This window comes from Micropterus salmoides, unplaced genomic scaffold, assembly GCF_014851395.1.
Source record: "Micropterus salmoides isolate LMB-PRFRI ecotype aquatic unplaced genomic scaffold, ASM1485139v1 Ms_hic_scaffold_9, whole genome shotgun sequence".
Lineage (NCBI taxonomy): Eukaryota > Metazoa > Chordata > Actinopteri > Centrarchiformes > Centrarchidae > Micropterus > Micropterus salmoides.
The window spans coordinates 7,393,206-7,407,890 of NW_024044681.1; positions in this window are offsets into that span (position 1 = coordinate 7,393,206).

Sequence of the window (14,685 nt, forward strand, 5' to 3'; positions counted from 1 at the left end):
AATGTAAAGGTGTGTGATTTATATAGTATGCCAAAAAGAAGCGTGACTGTGTGGGTGGTGGCTCTAACAACCATAACGACATCTGAGATCTGTTCAAATAACTTGCACGTTACAAGTTGCACGTTACAAGTTGCACGTTGCAAGTTTCTAGCAGATGCATGATACATGTTGGAACCAGGCAGTGGAAGGATTAGGAGTAGGGTTGGATTAAGGTACTGTTGTCAGGATATTTGTTTTTCTAATTTCATCATATATAGTGCATTTTACCTAAAGGAAAATTATGTTTTTGTCTCCAGCCACAACAGCTGTGACATGGATAATACTAGGCAACCGAGACAGCTTAGAAAAAACTTGAATCTGTAGTTGATGATAGCGAATAGGTTAGGGGACATAATTGTAGACTTGGTAAAACAAATAAATGAATACAGAAATATCATTCTTGTTATGAAAATCAGCATACTCTTAGCTCACTATGTTAGCACTGTCACCTCACAGCAAGAAGGTTGTGGGTTCAAACCCCGGTTGCCCCGGCCTTTCTGTGCGGATTTGCATGTTCTACCCGTGTCCGTGTGGGTTCTCTCCGGCTTCCTCCCACCATCCAAACATGCAGGCTATTATTATTATTGTTGTTGTGTAAAACGTCTTTCTACAGTGGTTATCCAGAATACATTTTCTTGTAGGAGTGAAGAGCCAGGGTTCTTTGATGGAGTTTTTATAGCCCAAGACTCTAAGAAGTCCGGGGAGCTGTCAAGAGTGTAAGTTCAGGCTGAGCAACAGGTATCTCTGGCTTATTTTATAACTAATTGGAGTTAAATTTGGAATCACTGTTGCCTTCGTAGTTGTTTGGATGAGGGAGTCTTTGATCAGGTGTCCTTGATCTTGAGTTTTAGTATGACGTTTTGAGTATGACGTAGCCAACAGTGATTGTAAAATGCCACAATGAGTGACAATGTGACCCAAACCTCAACACAAGAGCGGGTTCTGAGCTGAACTTGAGCCCATATGGACTGTCCTCTACAGCTCTTGCCTTTGGGGCATCCATCAATATTAATCACCCTCTTATCTACACTGTTTTTCACTAGCAAGGACCACAATCAACAGATACAATTAAATGATTTATTGATGAAAAAAACAGAAAGATGTATGAGGCTTGCAGTTGCTGTTTAGCAGACAGCAGAAAAGACCTGGGATGTAACAGAGAGCCTGAAGAAGGTGCAAGACAAGTTGCATTGCTCTGATGACATGCTGAAACATTTGGTTGCACTCGCAGCAGACTGCAGCATGTGCGCGTACAGGTGAGGAAGGGGAAACGGAGGAAGAAATGAACTGGCAACGTGACAACAGCTCTGATGATTATGATGCAGAGGTGGGGACTTGAACCACTTGACTTGGGGCTCGACGTCGCACTCAAGTCACAGTTGTAATTGCTTTTACTTTTTACTTTAATGACTTGAAAAGGTTTTGTTACGTTCCTCCGCAATCAAACAGGTAAGGCAATAATCAACACCGGCCACGGCGGGCGACTGCGGGTTGCCCGTTAATTGGAAAGTTTCAATCCCCGGCTCCTCCAGGCTGCATGTCAAAGTGTCCTTAGGCAAGATACTGAACCCCGAGTTGCCCCTGGTGGCTGTTGTGTGAATCTTAGTTTCAGTTTGAGCACATAGGCTAGTAAGCAATTAATAAGTAAGCAATTAAAATCCTCCCTCCACTGAGAAGGCTAACCCAGACACATGGCTCTTCACTCATGGAGCTGGGCCTACATAGCAATCAACGCAGTATTTGAATGTGGATTGAATGTATTGAAGGATAACCCCTGGAGATGCAGCATCTCAATTCAAGGGGGTCCTATAACGCAAATAAATAATGAACAAATACAAAACACAACCTCACAAAACTACATATATTACACATATACAGACACGCACACCCAACACCCTCAGTTAATACAAGGAAAAATAAGTTAAACAAGCCTATAACATTCAACACAAAAACAAATCAAATTATTAATTACTCCAAGTGTAAGGCTTATGTATGACAAACCAACATAGTTATACCTGATAGTATTAATAACATGAACATCCTGTTTTAAGAGACAGAGCTAAAGACAACAAGAAGAAGCAAGAAGTGCTGCTAGATCTTGGGGATGGATGAAGATTATTCCAATCACATGGTACTTTATATTGAAATGATTTCCGTCCGCCTACAGTAAAAGTCGATCACCAGAGGCACACCACACGCCAAGACGCCTGGTCCACTGACTGATGGGCTGGCTGGATGAAAATACTCCGCTCATTCTCAGTTTTAGCCTCTAGGATGTGTGTCTGACACTAGGATGCTACACTACACTCTGTTTTTGTTTCAAAATGGACCTTAAAAACAAATACGTTCTCTGTCTACACCAGACATCGTATTTGTTTTAAAACTCCATTTGTATATTCTATATTAAAACTTCTGAAAATGCACAGCTAGTGGCCGTTCTCGTACACTGGGTGTGCGCATTCCGATTTAAACATGATGGTCTACTCCGCAGTTACAGAAGATTTGGTGATAGAGTAAAGTACTACAGACGAAGAATCACACCAGATTTTATTTTGGACCAGTAACAAGCTGGAACTGTTGTAACAGAGATGTTTAAAAAATACTGGGAGTCGTCACACAGTAAACGGCGACATGCACAGTACAAGTGTTGGCTATAAGTGTAATTTACACATTTTTAAATAAAAATACCAAGTCAAAGACTCTGTCAGCGGCATCGTGACCCAATCAGAGAGCCAAACGTGAGCGTTTACTTCATCATCATCAATGTAAAAACAGGGTCGGCAGCGTTATCAAACTTCTCCGTTTTAGGTCTTCGTTTTCACTGTTTTAGTCTGGACTGGAGGTGCAAATGTAGCAAAAGATCTCCGTTTCAAAACCAAAACACAGTAGTGTGGATGGGGCCTTAGTCTACTGCGGGAAAAATTCCAGATATTTGGCACCTCTATATTTCATGTCAGTGTTACCACTGGATCAAAGTGTTGTAAGTAACAAAACAATAGGCTACAGCTCATGAAAACAAACACACCCAGATAGCTAACATCACTGAAACTACACTGAATCAACATTACTCTGTCAACTCTAATTTCATTGAATCAACGCCAGACTCTGATGTTGATTCATCATCATTTTGCATTAATATTGAAACATTGAAATCACAATGAAAAATCAGTGGAATTTCAATGCTATTTCAACCAATATTACTATTGAAACAACAAAATCAGCGTGATGTCAATGCTATTTCAATCAATATTAAACCATAAGAAATAGACTACTTAATTGAAAAATAAGTCCTGCTTTATTTACATAATAAAAATATTATGATTACCATTCTAAATATTAGGTTTTATCTAATATATATATATGTGTGTGTGTGTGTGTGTGTACAAAATAAAAATAAAATCTGGTGTTCACATGCCATTAGTGTATCTGGATCAAAGAGCATTTCTAGCCTCTAGGATGTGTGTCTGACACCAGGATGCTACTTAGGTTACTGCAGGAAAAATTCAAATTTTCGGCTCCTCTAACTTTCATATGTGTAACCACTGTATCAAAGGTTTTATTCGTAGGAAAAGGACACTGTCGCATTTTTTAAGTTCCTATAGGTGATCATATTTGGTATTGTTCTAAAAGTCACATAAAATGTATGAAAAGTTTAAACTGTTATTGGTATTACTAAAAATATAGGCTACAGCTTAAGTATAAAACACTTAAGCTTAAGAAAAACATTTGCACACACACCCAGTTAGCAAACATCATTGAAACTACACTGAATAAACATTACGCTGTTGTCGTGGAAATTGTATATTGCTGGTGAGGGATTAAGTTGTCTTTGAAGAATTTATTAATAAAAGAGAATAAACAGTGAAGTAGTAAAACACATATACAGATGGTCCAGAGACCTGCTGCCCAGGGCATCTTCGGCCGTCTGGCCCCGAGCAAAGGGATGCATCATCATTTACACGGTCTAGGTTTCTATGTTTTGGGGAACAGAGATCCTCTCCTGGCCTTGAATCAACATTCAAGGAGAGGATACAAATTACATTAGTTAAAAGAACAAGTTTACGTAATAAAAAAAATTATATATAGTAAAAAGTAGGCTATAATATTTTCTGCTGACAGTTTTAAAGCCGCATGAAAGGAGAAAAAAACATAATGTTATTATTGTTCAAATAGCCTACACAATGCATCGTTCTGCTCATGCAATGTCGCATTCTAAAAAAAATAAAAAGTTAAGAAATTATTTTACTATTGCGATAAAATGATCTCTGAACATATTTTTAAATGACCAAACTGTGTTCACATACCATTAGTCTATCTGGATCAAAGAGCATTGTTTTTCATGGGAATGGTTTCACTTTTTCAATTCTAGCATCTAGGATGTGTGTCTGACACCAGGATGCTACTTAGGTTACTTCGGGAAAAACCTTGGGGTTTTAAAATTCCAGATTTCGGCATCTCTGTCTTTCACATCTGTCTAACCACTGGATCAACGTTTTTTTCCCCCGTGGGAATAGGAGACTGACACATTTTTAATATTCCCATACATAATCATCTGAAAGTCACATTAAATGTATGGAAGGTTTAAAGTATAATTGGTAGCTTCAGAAAACACTTGCAGACACACCCAGATAGCAATCATCATTGAAACTACACTGAATCAACATTACGCTGTCAACTCTAATTTCATTAAATCAACGTCAGACTCTGAAGGAAATACTGACACCCTGATATTTAATATTCCCTGACCTTAGCGTTGCGTTAGAGATACTCTGGATATCACTCATTACAGGTAAAAACAGGGTTAAGCTTAAGAAAAACATTTACACAGACACCCAGTTAGCAATCATCATTGAAACTACACTGAATCAACATTACGCTGTCAACTCTAATTTTATTAAATCAACGTCAGACTCTGGAGGAAATACGTACACCTAGATATTTAATATTCCCTGACTGTAGCGGTACATTAGATGTACTCTGGATATCACACATTACACGTAAAGCTATGGATTTACTACAGTGGAGTAGTCTGAGATAATCAATGGGTATGACTGTCTCAGAAAGAGAAGTTTGGGAGGTAAAGGAATACATCATCAGCATAAAGGCTTATCTTGTGTAGTACATTTCCTGTTTGAATTCCTTCCAATATTTTTATTTTGTCTGATAGCAGCTGCTCATGGTTCTATAAATACGGCAAAATGCGAGGGTGAGAGTGGGCAACCCTGCCTGGTGCCCCTCTGAAGACAGAAGCTCTTGGGGAACTGTATAATGTTTTAATCCAGTCTATGAAGGAGTGTCCAAATCCAACTTTATGTAAAGCAGCGAATAGAAATTTCCAATTTAGTCTATCAAAAGCTTTCTCTGAATCTAAAGAGACGACTTTAGTTTCCAGGTTATCAATAGTGGCGTAGTCTATAACATTAAGTGGCCTGTGTGTATTGTTAGTGGAGTGTCTACTCTTAATAAATCTTGTTTGGTCGGGGTACATTATACAAGGCGTGACCTTCTGTAACCTTTTTGGCTTGGGCTTTGCAGATGATTTTAAGATCTGCGTTAATAAATGATACTGGACGATAACTAGATGGGAGTGTGGGATCTTTGTCTGGTTTAAGGAGCAGACTGGTATTGGCAGAGTTCATTGTTGGGGACAAAATTACCTCTAAAGTTGCATTAACCATCCTTTAAAATGTGGGCGCAATCGTTTCCCAGAATTCCTTGTAGAACTCAGCAAGGAAACCATCTGGCCTTTTTATTCAGCATATGTGAAAGAGCTTATTAGAATTCAGCCATTGAAACGGGTAAATCCAGAGCCGTGATATGTTCATCATCTAACAAGTCTAAATGTCTTTTTTGGAACGATGAGGAGATGATTTTACCTCTCACGACAGCTTTTGCTGCCTCCCAAAGAAGACACTTTGAGATTAATCGTGCTTTAAAACGTCACGGTTAATTAATCGTAAAGGCTTCGCTACACATAGTGTTTCTGTTGCAGGGTGTTTCTGTTGGGCAACTTGCACAAAACGAAAACAAAGTTCAACGAGCGGTGTAAAAGCTTAAAGTGCTGTGCTTATCAGAGACATGGAGGCTACTAGCCTGCTGTTCACTCACTAAACTCTGGCAGAGGGACCAAACTGTGAAGCTTTATTTCCACCAAAAAACAGCAGAAGTTGGCAGTGTGGGAGCATTTTAGGTGACCAGGGCGTTATTGAAGATGACGGATCACCTGTTCAAAAACTTGCCGTTTAAAAGGTTGCTGCTAAAGGAGCGAATACCTACATCAAATTTGATGCAGCACCTGCGGGATCACCAACCAACTTTGCACGCCCAAGTAAAGGTAATAATTATTAACTGAGCTAAATAACCTGGCAAGTTGTTAGGGAATTAAATGTAAACATCAATGCTGTAGCAGTGAAAGTTGAGCTTTCAGTGCAAGAGGGCAGCGCGTAACCTTTCAGACCCAGCGCAACAACAGCACCGCTGCTCAATGGGGCCATTATTTTCAATGACTTGTGCAAAGGCAGTTTGTTGCTGCATCGAACAACACGCACCACATCGCTTTGCGAGCTCGCATGCACAACACTGTCAAAGTAGCTGAACTTATGCGCTGAACTAAGCTTCCAGTGCAGCGCAAATCGCTTCTTTTCTGAAAGGGCTTTTATGGAAGAACGTAGTCCTCTCAAGACCTTTAGTCAACGAACATTTAACGTTACATCCTGTTGCCTCCTCCTGTCTGTTGAGAAAGTGTGTAAAACACTAACATAACATCAGGACCTTATAAACTTCCAGGACTTCCAAATACCTGCATTTCATAATTTTCACTAAAACTTGCCCCTGGGGGATAAATAAAGTTAATATTCGTCTTATAGTAATAATAACACTTAAATATTATAGACATATAATTGTTAATGTAATTTAAGTACTTACTGGTGTTATTAAATTAATTAATGCATAATAATTGTAAAAATCGTGAAACCGCAATTATTCCTCTGACTATAATTTTACCAACAAAATCTATAATCCTAGTCTGGTCTAGTCAGGGCCCATGTGATATGCCATATCAAGAATCCACGATGTGGCATCCTCTTTTGACCTTTCCTGAGTCAGCCGATTTTGGAAATGACAAACTTATACGGAAAGCATTCAGTGTCAGGATGGAGTGATGTGGATGCACATCCTGGCAGGTATGTACCGGTCCAAAGGGGAATCTAACCGCAGCCTGTGGGATGACCAGAGTGGGAGACTAGTCTTCAGGGCCACCATGTCCTACAAACGATTTCAAATGATAAGTGAAGCCTCCGATTCGATGACCAACTCACCCGTCCTTCTCACCACACAGAGGACAAGCTTTCTGCTTTCTGGAATATGTGGAAGGAGTGGACACAGCACATCAGTATTAATGAGCAGCTCGTACCCCTCAGAGGCTGCTGAGTTTCTGACAGAACATGCCCAGCAAGCCAGCAAAGATCAAGCTGAACATCTGGGTCATAGCAGACGTTGCCAAATCATCTGCCTGGAGGTGCCAGGTATGTACTGGAAAATCCACTGGTACAATCGCTGCAAGGTATGTGATTGTCTGCTTTTATTACTATATGAACGGATTCTAGACTTAGTCTATTTATTCTCACTGATTTCATGTGTTTGTTTGAGATAAATATGTATTTATTATGATTGCTTAGAATTGATAAGACTCTTGCATTTATAATAAGAATTAATTATATAAGATACTTGTGAATGATGAGGAAGGACATTTATTTATTTATATTCTTGGTCGTTTGTAGGTGGTCACCATCTACAGCTGTAGGAGGCGGACCCCTCTTTGACCATCGTCCGTACTAGATATAATATGGAAAATAATTCAATTTTTGTGTTCTTTTGTAATACATAATTGATAAAACATTTAAACTGGCACTTAAATTTTAAAATGATGAATTTTTGGTAGTTTTGAGCAAGTTTGAAGTTGTTTAAGCGATTTATGGGAAAAAAGCAAAACAATTTTTTTTGTATGATGATTTAATTTTTTTAAAAGTTTTCTTTGTACATGCATGTTTTTGCCACAAAATATATAATGTATAATGGACTGACTTTTAAATCAAATTTCCCATTCAACTACAAAGCAATGCTTAATCGATTATAATCAGGACAACTATAAATCAATGTTATTCGAATGTCACTCTCATATACGGTCGTGTTTCATTGGTATTGCAATGACGAATCAGCATTTCTCAACCATGCTGATGATTCAGATGGTAAATCAATAAATCAATATTTATTCTATGGGAGATAAAACCCTCAGAGCAGGCCAGAGGCCTACCGGGCCTCACTCACACACTCTCTACGCTTGGATTTAACTGTAACTTAGACTAAGATGATTTGTGGTCCTTTCAAGATAATTGATATTCTTTTCAATGAGACACATATTCCAGTAAAGTAACTCATGTTTAGTGATAATTTCAAGCAAGCCACAGTTAAGACTGCATTAGGAAACAATGCTAGCTACAAAAACAATGTCTAATAGCTTATGCAGCGCTGCATGACAGTGAGTGATCACCAGCAGAAGGTGCTACTACTACTGCTGCCCTGGTAGCAGACATATCAGTTATTTTCGCATTTGGAAGTCTCCGTCTGAAGACTTTTTTTTTTTTTTTTACCTGCAATGCAAGAAACAGAGGCCACAGAGGGAGGGAGTTGGGGCCAGTAAGAGATGTGATTGGGCCAGCCTCGTGTCAGTATAGAAAATTACCCAGTGGGCCGCTGTCCATGCTCTATGGGCCGGTCGTTGGCCCATTTTTTACAGTTAAAAAACAGTTAAATAAATAAATAATTTACGTTACACCGGCCCCAAAGGTGCATCGGCCCACTGGGCATTTCCCCAGTATGCCAGATTAGCAGTCCACCCCTGCTTCTACACTTATCAGGCGCGAGTGTAAGTGCTAGTAATAGGTATTATCATCCCTTTGAGATGTGGTGAAGCTGTAGAAGAAAATACTCAAGTTCAGTACAAACACCTTATGTACTTAAGTACAGTACTACATTGTGACTGTCCACCACTGGGCTTAGCTTTGGCTACTTGAAACTAAGGAAAAGACTAGAGATATATTGGCTCTGGACAGAAAGCTATTATCCATCATGATGGTGTAAATGGCTGGCCTTGATGCACAGGGCTTTAAGTGGAAGCCCCCTACACCTGTCATCAAGGCAACAAACAATAACAACACAAAACACCAATTATAAGCTGAAATGTGTACATACACACAACTTGACATACATACGTAGGGCAAGTTCTGCCATCCTACTTTAGGTCTATGTGTACTGCTTTTGAGTGGGCTCCTTTGGGGCCAAATTTTATTGTTGAAATATAAGTATATATATATATATATATAGTCTTTTATCAGATCTACCTATTGTTATAATATGTTCAGGTAGTTATTAAGTAATTAATTATAGGTAAAGTCAAACTGCTAGTAAAAGCTTGGGAGAATTGACCCTCCGCTAAGCCACGCCCCGAATACACAGCTGGCCAATCACAGCGCAGTATAGGACTCGCTCTAACTGAGGTCCGACACTTTCATGGCTGCACTACTTTCCATCTAATGCAAAAAGAGTCGTTTTCTAGCTTTTTTTTGGCTGTATTTTTCCAAGATATGTTCAAACGCTGTTCCTGGGGCACTTGTAATAGTTACAGTCACTACCCAGAGAGGTTGAAAGGAGAAGTACGATTTATTCTCTTTCCAAAACCTGTGGGTTGTTCCTAATGTAATGTTAGTTAGCTAACGCTAGCTAACTTCCTACTGGATGTAACGTTATAAAGCCCTGCTGTTCTGCTTTTTAATGATTGTCATAATGAATAGGGGCCTACCCAGCTTTACAGGAACAGTGTTGATCCTTAATATCGTTGTCTTTTGTCTCAATCGTCAGGGGATGCGATGGTTCGATTGGTAAGCTTTAGCTTCTATCTTTTGTTTTTTTCACGTCATTGTGACAGCCTGAATACAACCTTATGTATAATGCAACGGCAAAACTGTCTGCTTCTTTCTGAGATTGCTTTTTCCAACATATTTGACAATATTTCTCCGGGGAGTGCTGCAATAGAAAGTGGTAGCGCCAACAGTTTGTCGGACTTAGCAACAGTAACTAAGACAAAATGTATGAAGAGTTTAAAAATAGGATGTTTTGATATAAATTAAATTACTCAACAGTTTATAGAAGTCCAGCTAGTAGAACTACATCAGTTAGGCTAATTGACAGAAACTTAACTGGTATTAATCATTTTTCATGTAAAAACATTTCATGGTTCCAGCTTCACAAACATGAAGATTTGCTGCTTTTACTTAATTATTTTAATGTAGACCTATTTTTAATCATTTTGAGGTTTGGACTGACAAAACTAGCATTGTGAAGGTGTCACTCAGGGAACTGTGACAGCATTTCTCACTATTTTAAGAATCTGTTACAGTCGATTAATGGAGAAAATAATCAGCTGATTAAAATAAAAATAATCATTAATTGCAGTCTGATACAAAATAGTTCAACCACAACCAACTACATTAATGCATGAGGAATAATAATCTATTGATATAATATATAATAGTATACAGTCATATGGGAAATTTTTCTTTCTGCTTTGAGTAGGCCACTTAATTGGCCACTTCTACATTTACAAGCTTATAGCCTACTTACATACTTTTACTTAACTTTTTGAGTGCAGTAGGCCTACTTGCAGAGTGTTTTTACAGTGAGATATTGGTACTTTTATTTAAGGGATCTGAATAGGCCTGAGTTACTTTGCTCACCACTGGCTAAAAAAGCCAAAGCTTCTTGTTGCAAATAGGTGGGAGAGTTTTTGACAACACACTTTAATTTCTGATCAGCTTAACAGCTCTAGCATTTAGTAGACAACAGAGAAAGCTATGAACTCGGCACAAAAAAATGATCAGCCATTAATTCAATGTAGCGGGACAACTTTGAAGACGTTATCTCTTAACTTCTCAGTGTGAGAAATTCAAGGTGTGGCGTGTGAGCGTGTGAAATGGCTGAAATGTGTGTGTCTCACAGTGAATGCGTGAGACTTGAGAGCCATGATTAGGAAGCAAAGAAGGGCGTATCCTTGCTAATGTAACGTTAGCTGGTTGTCCCTGCCTTGCATCACTACGGGCTGGTAAACATATCGCTCCACATTTGCTTTGTACCGTTACAATATTTCTTGAAGGCTAAAATAAACACTTTGACATAACACCGGTGGTACACAGGATAGTAATATGTGTCGCCTTAGCTGGTGAAGTCATGTAAAAAGCAAAACAACTGTAGGGTTTTGCACCAGATAACGTTAGCAACTGGTCAGCGTTAGTCGGCAAGCTAACGTTATCTAACTTGAGCTAAAGCACAAACTCAAAATATATTTCACATGCTTTGCAGGTACATTAGTTCACCTCTCCAACAGGACAAAAGCCAACTTTGTGTCGGTTATAAAACAAAGTGGAGGTCTCTCCATGACTCAATACTTCCTGATGTTGACTCTGTTTTCACCAAGTCAATCTGATTGTTGTTTGGCCTGATACACATTGTGTATTTGTGCACACAATACAATGTATTGTACACAATGTACAATACAAGCAACATAGATTCTAGTCAGAGACGCTCAGGTAGCTGGTGCTAATAAATGTTGTGCGGCGCAGTTGTGGGAGTAGCTTAGTAGCTTCATAGCTTAGCAAAAACAAAATTCTAAAAACAACACAACAGACTTTAATGCTGCCTAAACACTGACCAGCAGCACCACTTCAACATACATTTTGGCCTTCTGTCCCTGTGGTGTGCCAGGTTCTCTCTGGGTCGTGGAGTTTTTTTGTTTTGTTTCAAGCTTCAGAAGCACCTCTCAGCATCTGCCATGTTCATAGGAGGAGGAGTGGTGATTAGGATCTTCAGGAGAGTGACAGCCTCTGAAAAGACAACTTCAAGGTTACTCTGCATGAATAACTGGCATAGGTCCACAGCACCATAACAGGATTTGAACTCTTCCTTCCTGTAGATGAGACTAAGGTCTGTCTTCAGCTTGCTTCCATTGGCCTTCAAGGTATTGCTCAAGCATTTTCAGGAAATTACATCTTGTAGCCTACTTGTCAAACCTGCCCCCCTGCAGCAAGGTGGCACTGACATGGTGGTTTGTGAAGGAGAAGCACTCCTTGGTGTGTCCCAGTGTGGTACAAAAAGAAGAATAGAAAAAACTATATGCATTTAGATGACTAAATCTACCTTCTACCTGCATCACCTAAAGCTAACTCCAAGCTCATTTATAGAGTCTTATGCTGCCATCTGCTGGACAAAATATAAACACATAAAGGCTGAATATTATTGCTTTAGGCTTCTGCGAAGACTCAAGTTAAAAATATCTTGAAATGAAATTTCTTTGTAGATACTGTCTGAGCACATCTTCATAGAGAATGTGGAGGAAATTCTCCTTTCAGTTTTGAGGGTGATGGTATATTTCAGATTTCTAACTCGTACTACGGAACACCTTTTTTGTTATTGTTCTATTGTTTATTTGTTTAATTAAAGGATTATTAATGCGACATTGTTATTTTGTTGAACTGACCCTTTTAACAGTTCTCTGTCTAACCTCCATTCACATCTGAGGCGAATGGCAGAATTTTTGTTTTTGCAGTTTAAACATTGAAGTGGCAGTTGAAATATAATCACTCAGAAAAGTTGAAATGGTGGTTAAAATGGAAGGACTGAAAGAAATCCAAATTTCAGTGGAAGCGTGACGGAAGTCAGTCAGGCTCTGTAGTAAGAAACGAACTGGTGACCGACGCTAGTGTCCAGGGGTTTTAGCCTTATTGTCAGTGCGTCTGCCTCCCGAACGGAGGTCGCCGGTTCAAGTCAGGACCGTGCGGCACAACTTGGGCTAAATACATTAGCAGTGATTAAAGGGGCATTATGGAGTTTCCAGCAGCCACTAAGATTGCAACCAGGTGTGTGCTCGCTTGAACTCATGAGCGAGCATAATCCAAAACACAACCACTTTCATACAGAAATACCACAATAAACGCAGGAACACCAACATGCAGGCTGTGGCTTTCCTCCAGACATGTTACTTCAATGTTCCCGTCTCAGAGGCAGATCAACACCGGCGCCGTACCTTTCATTCAGCGCAGCGGGACGCATATCGGCTCAATACTCCCGAAAAAAGGTAGAGTGACAGCGGCTATAGACAGACAGGGAGAACAGACTGGAAACTCAGGTAAACTCCCACTGCAACGTTACAGTAATAATTTTATCAACTGTAGGTTGAACTTATCCATGCTCGTTACTTGGTCACGGTAAATTTACTGCATTTAGCCGATATGCTACATCATTAGCTCGCCTGCTGCTTTTCAGTAACTATCTTTACTATCTGTGTATCTTTCAACGGAGGCTCAGCAATGTCAGCACAGCTACATGTATTGGATGATAATTAAACGGTTAGTGAGCTGTAATGGATATTATCAGATTGTGTCACACTTTATAACAGCTAGTAAGTAACTTTACTGTAACTAGGGTTAGTGGATGGCTCTTCCTCTGTGAGAGGTGGAGAAGCTGTGTATCTGAGTATTGGTAAAACCACAATAAACATAAACTGAATGTTACGAAGAAAACAGCGGCAGGTCCGAGCTACTGTAGCGTTAGCTGGCTGCTCCTGGCTGCATCACTGTAGGCTAACGTTAGTAAACAAAGGCTAAATCAACAGTGGTACACAGGATAGTAACATGGGTCGCGTTTAGTTGGTGAAGTAATGTGGAAAGCGATATAACTTTGCACTGGATAACATTAGCAACTGCTCGGCGTTAGCCGGCGAGCTAACGCGACTTTCTCTGTGTTTCTCCAGCTTTACTAAAGCTCACTTTGTTCTTACTCGACATCATCTGAACCTGTTTGGTCTGATGGGCGTCAGCACATAAACCTTTATTGTTGTTTTGTATCCTTACGTGAAGCCTGTGTTTTGCTGTGAGCCGGTTCTTTTATGGTGTTAGTGGACTGCATGTCTTAGCTAACGTGTTGTCGCTGTAGTACGAGAGGCTCGGGAGCGCACAGGGCTGAATCCAGAGACCTCACATTAAAAGCAGAATAGTGGCTGATGCAAGCAACGGAGAAAACAGGCGTGTGCTTCATTTCTAAGTGAGTTTTGAGCCCACTGACAATAAAGCAATGAAAATTTGATTTATTAAAATAAAAACTTACATATAGCCCCTTTAAAGTGTCATTTTCAGTGAAAGCACTGAGTGAAGTTAAAGTACCAGTTTAAGGGTGATAAGCAGATGTGTAAAGAGTATAAAAATATTCTACTTAAGTAAAAGTACGATTACTTTGATCGCCATTTAACAGGGTATTAAATTTTGTAGACATTTTTGTCAGTGTGAACATCCTTTTTGTCCAAAGAGTTTGTTTGGTAAAAGTGTGGGTGAACGTATTTATTTATATTGCATAGCCAAAATTACTAGACAGGCAGAACGTAGCGAGTTATTATTCTGTGTAACGTTAGGCGCAGGGATCTAGGATCAACCGTGCGAGACTTTCACTCTCATACGCCCCTAAAAAAAGATCCGTGCGAACCGGAAAACTGATTTACGAGCACAACCGACCGTAACCTTCCACCACGCCGGATCCCCAATGCTA